Raw genomic sequence first — 6,000 nt, 5'->3', positions numbered from 1 at the left:
CAGAAATTTGTCAAGTTAGAGGCAATATCTCTTTTTCATTTGAGCTCCCTGCCTAAGTGTTTAATTTTCTAGGTACAGTAAACTCTTTTATATGCAGCATTCTATTGTCGAGAATTCTCAAATAACCGACATTTTAACCATAAGTAAATTTTAGTTATGTTTTCCATAAGTACAGTATACTGAAAGTAAATACAAATATAGCAAATACAGTGTAAGTTTACTGTGTACAGTACTACTGTTGTTGGTAAATAAAGTACTCTGCATACATTTTTGTTTGTTTCTTAATATTTAATCTTGCTTTCTTTAGTATTATGCACTGGTAGGTATACCTCTCTGTTATCCAGAATATTTGAATATCCAGCAGTCTCCTGGTCCCGGGGCTGCTGGATATGAAAGAGTTTGGTGTACCTTTAGTGAGAAGAAGAGCCAAGGCCCGGCACATATGAAGCATTGGCTCAGCTGGCATCATGTCTTGGGACATTACAGTTTTAATCACAGCACCCGAATTACAAAGCAGGGGGTTGCTGTCACCTGCATCTGGCCCAGCTGAAGCCAGGAAGGCCCAGCATTTTGAATGTTCTTGGCGCATCATTAGAATTTGACTAAGGGATGGGCATAGGATTAGTCTGCTCCTATTTGGGTGCACTGAAATTTAGTACGTACGCATTCCTGTCTGGCACCTAAATAAGCAGCCTGATTTTTCAAACTAAGAAAATGATTTATTTGGTGATGAACTTTCGTGGGACAGACCCACTTCTCATTTCCAATACAGACTGACATATATAAGTACAGAGGACCACCTCTCACCCCGTTCCTTCTACTCCATTTGATTTGTCTGTTTTAATTTCAATTTTTTTTTCTATTTGGTCCTCTGTACTTATATATGTCAGTCTGTACTGGAAATTAAACTGATCTGAAGAAGTGGGTCTGTCCCATGAAAGCTCGTCACTGAATAAATCATTCCGTTACTCTTTAAAGTGCTACATTCCTGCTGCTTTGTTTTGTTTGAGTACAGACTAACACAGCTACCTCTCTGTTACTAATTTTTCAGAGTTGCTGAAATCAGTAGGAGCCCAGTAATCAAGCTACTTATTAAGGTGCCTAGATGTGGCCTTAGTTACCTGACATTAGATGCCCCCATTTGAAAGCTTTGGCCATAGTTATTCATCTCAGTTCTGGGGGTTAGCTAGTGGCTCTGCCGTTGTCAGCCCCCTTTCTTACATGTCCACTGGGGTTTTGGGTTTGGAGTGGCAAACTGCATGTGTAGCACAAGCAGTTGGGGCGCTGTTCCCACTTAGCATGAAACAAGTTGGAGATGAAATGGACAGTGGCTCCTTGGATTGGCAGCAAAGGCCAAGACCCCTGACAGTGTGACTCAGTGTTGTTACATGTCATGTGATTTGTACTCTGTTAGCACCCTTGCTGTATGTAGCTCTGCCTGCATGCATAGCGAAGAGGGTCACTACCTCAAAGAGTTCCATGCTGTGGAGTGAAAGGGATAAAATATAGAGCCAGGTATGTATCAGCTCTTCCCATTCAGGCCCTACTCAGCTAGTGCTAACTCCTAGTTGAGGTTGCGGGGAGGAGGGGGAGGCAGCGGGAGGAGGAATACAGAGGGCTTTTTGGATGAGTGCAGGGAGGACATTCTGTGCATAAGGACAGCACATAAGATGAGGCTATCATCATCCATTGTTCCATGTAAGACAGCTTGAGTACTGAGTTGCCCAGCGCTGTGGTTATCATCTTTCCAGACCTCTGTACTCCTTGCAGGAGTCTGATTTATCTTGCATATCCCAAGTTTCACCTCCTTGAAAAATGACTTGCTTATAAAATTAGGCATAAAAACACAAGTGTCACAGCACACCAGTACTGGCTAATTGCTGACTTTCTCATTTTCACCGTGTATTTATAAATCAGTTGAAATATAATTAGGTGATAAACCACTCACATTTCAGTGTACAGCATATAGAGGAATATAAACAAGTAATCGTCTGTGTGAAATACTAGTTTGTACTGATTTGACTGGTGTTTTTTATGTAGCCTGTTGTATAACTAGACAAATATCGAGATGAGTTGATGTACCTCCTGGAAGACTTCTCTGTACTGTTGGGGTACATGTACTTCTGAATGAGAACCACTGGCCTCACATGCTAGGTTCCTTGCTCAGGGTAACTGGTCCCATTGGAGGGAAGGTTGTATGGTGGTTTGAACTCAGGTATCGTACACGGGGAGGAGATGAATGCTCTTCAATATAGCTGACCCAGGCAGGAGAGCCAGCAGCTGAAAGCTGAAATTAGACAAATTCAGACTACAAATATGGTGCAACATTGTAATAGAATAATTAACCACTTGAACAACTCACCTTGGATCATGGTGGAGTCCTCATTCCCTGAAGCATTTCAATCAAGACTAAAAGGGTATTGCAGTTTGTACGCGCCGCAATCGATTCGCTGGAGTTTGATTTTGCAGCATCTCTGAAGATGCAGCAGTGTCGATCTCTCTGGGCTCATACTGTCAACCCTGATCCTACTGCTTGGAGTAAGGGACGTTGGCATGAGCTGGAAGAGCCCTGATCTACCCCAGGGTACGAAGTCAATCCTGATACATTGATTCTACCTGTGCTAATGGCATGGCTAGAATTTCACATCTGGGATTGACTTTCATCCCTAGTGTAGACCAGGCCTAAGAATCTTTCTAAAAGATCCACTGTAGCACAGCCAGCAGCCATGTGTTTGATGCAGGAATGGATAGGTGAGGTTTTCTTGGACCTGTGACTGGAGGTCAGAACAAATGGTCACAGTGGTCCCTCAGAGCTTAAAACCTGTGACTGGGAATCCTCTATGCTACCACAGTACAAATAATTAGCCTTCATACTACTTTTGTTTGCTTATCCTAGACAGCTGCAAGATGAACCCTATTCATAAGGTGGCTTGTGTCCACAGTGGCCAAATGAATTAATGCACCTAGTGACTATTAACACCTGCCCAGATGTTAGAACCTTGAACTGCCAGATTGGAAGCTCTGTGAGGTACGGGCCATCTTTTTGTTCTGTGTTTGTACAGTGTCTCGCACTATGGGGTCCTGGTCCAAGACTAGAGCATCTAGGCACTACAGCGGTACAAACAACATTAGTATTTAGGGCTATTGCAATATGCTTAGTAGTGTTTGTCATGAAGCAGGACTCCGCTGTGCTAAGCGTACAAACCCAGAAGAGAAAGACGGTCCCTGCCCTAAAAAGCTTCCAATCTTAGTACAAGACAGGACAGCAGATGGATGCTGACATGGGAGGACAAGGAAACAATGAAACAAATATTGGGAGAGCTTTAGAAAATTGCTAGTTTAAAGCAGCTAATCATGATGTGTTTTGTAGTTGTCAGCCTAACACAAGTGAAATTGGTTATTCTGGTTGGTTTCTGACCTTGATTTGACCTTCCAAAGGCTTCAAGAGTTAAAGAAATGCTAGGGAGAAAGCACTGGCCTTGACATAAAGAGATTTTCTCTCTGCTGCTCTGATTTAGACTCTGAAACACATTGCAATTCAATAAAACCTAAATCTGGAGAAAAGAAACCTGACAGTTTTGTATCACAATAAAATTACAGGGCGTCTGCCCCTTTGCGCATGGCAATCTACCCCTTTTTGCATTGCAAGACTTAACAGTATTCAATCTCACTCCATGACATTTGCTCCTCCAGTAATTTGAAAATGTGAACGATAAACAAGTGCTAAGGACTTTCAAGCAGAATGTTGTTTAGCTATGGAGTTAGGATTCTGCTCAAATCCAATTCATCAGCAAATTTCTTTCTGCCACGTGGTGGGAGTGTTTGTCCAGTAATTAAAGCACAGTGCCAAGTAGCTTAGCATACATACTATCTCATGAGATCTTGGATTAAAAACACACCTGGCCTCTGTGTCTGCCCTTCTCTAGAATGGAACACTAATGCTCCTGTACTGCTTGGGGAGGGAGGTAGACCGTTCACTGGAGTCTGAAGAATTTTGAGATCCTTGGCAGAAAGGTAGGAAACAAAGGCAAAGAGAGCACTGAGATAGGACACGGAAAGTCTTCAAATAGATAAAAGCTGGTTAAAGGGAGTGGAGCTGAATGGGTCTCCATGTCCATCGAGGGCAAGACAAGATGAAATGGGCTTAGTTTGTAATAGGGAAAACTGAGGCTGGAAAAACTCTGACCCGAAGGCTAGTTAAGTACTGGAATAGGTTAACTAGGGAAATGTCATGAGGGGGGTGATGTTTAAAGCACAGGCTAAACAATCACCTGTCAGGGATGTCTTTGATGTATTTAATCCTGCCTGGGGGAGGACTAGATGACCTCTGGAGGTCCATTCGAGCCCTACATTTCTCTGGTTAGATTTGTCAAGCTGTCTGGGGTGACTCACTAGCAGTAAGCAATAACTGTTTCTTAACAAGAAAAATTGGTCCAATAAAATATATTACTCATGCCTCCTACCCCCCTTGTCCCTCTTTCACTCTCAGGGAGAAGAAAGGAACAACCTTCAAACTGGCTGTATGTGCTAGACTGAAATTTACCCTGTAGGGATCTCATGTGAATTCCAGAGTCGCTACAGGAGCCTTAACATGACAGTCCCCTGGATCTACCTTATCACCAGTGTTCCCTATTTGTATGGGCTGCTCAGGAGAAAATTCAAATGCTGCCCCCTGATTGGCAGAGTGCCCACTGCTAGGTTTGTGATTCTGTTGGTAGTGGACGTTCACAGCTACCTCAGTGCACATAAAAATATTCTGCACAGGGATGGAAAAATTCCACCCAGGGCCAGAAAAGATTAGAGGCAGCATTGCTTGTCACCTTGGCAAGCTTTTCTTTGTGATAGACATGACCAGTCACTCACCCCAGGTCAACAGCATTTCCTATTCTTCACCAAAGAATACTCGTAGCCAATGCTATAATAAACATGAAGATTTATTAGTTAAGAAAAAGAAACAAGTTATTTACAGGCTCTGAGTAGGTAAACATACATACAAAAGAGTCTTAGGATCTAGAGGGAATATAGCTTGTTTATCAAGAAGCTTCTGTGTTAAAACAAAAAGCAGTCAAGTAGCACTATAAAGACTAGCAAAATAGTTTATTAGGTGAGCTTTCATGGGACAAACCCACTTCTTCAGACCATAGCCACTGTGTTAAGTGGCTTCTGTGTTGAAGTGACCATCTGTCCTGTTTTCCCCAGGACAGTCTCACAGGTGTCCTGACATTTTTAAGCAAACAGGCTAATTGTCTCATATTTTGTGGGGCTCCTGTTCCCTGGCACCTAGTGTCTCGAGGCGGAAGCCCTCCCTGCCAGGGTGCTCCTCTGCTGGGTGGCTGCCCCAGGCCCTGGCAAGCCACAGAGGCAGCCCCCGCTGCCAGTGAGCTTTGCCATGGGGCAGCCTCTTCATTCTCTGGCACCCTACTGCTGGGAGGTTGTGGAGCCCCAATCCTCCACTCCCCCTCATCAGTTGGCTGCAGAGCCCCCATCCCTGGTGCCTCTCTGTGGGGCATCTGTCCCCATCGCTGAGGAGCCCTCGCATGGAACAGCAGCTCCCCATCCACAGAGGCCATTGTCCTGTATTTGCCATAGGGCAGTGCAGTCACCCTATTTTGTGTATGCTTTAAAGCTAACTCAAGGTAAACAGCTGGGGGTCTCTCGCTTCTGCTTTGAAGCCTTTGCCTCTCCAAGTTCAAACAGCAGATCAGGTGTTTTTATACCCATCTGCCAGAGTTCAGACTGATGGGACAGGTGTTTGTACATGTCTCCTCTTGCTGGGTGTGCCTCTCCCCATCGACAACGTTTTGTCTATTGCTGCTCCACAGTGGCTTGTCTGATGGCTGTAGATCTTTTGTTGAACAGGAGAGAACACCTCTTTGGATAAACTAGTATTTCACAGTTCTGTAGCACCTTAAAGACTAACACTTTATCAGGTAATGAGCTTTTGTGGCCAAAACCGATTTCATCAGATTTGGAGCAGAAATTAGAATCCACAGGATTTAC

This window comes from Carettochelys insculpta, chromosome 29, assembly GCF_033958435.1.
Source record: "Carettochelys insculpta isolate YL-2023 chromosome 29, ASM3395843v1, whole genome shotgun sequence".
NCBI lineage: Eukaryota > Metazoa > Chordata > Testudines > Carettochelyidae > Carettochelys > Carettochelys insculpta.
This window is presented reverse-complemented; position numbering follows the sequence as displayed.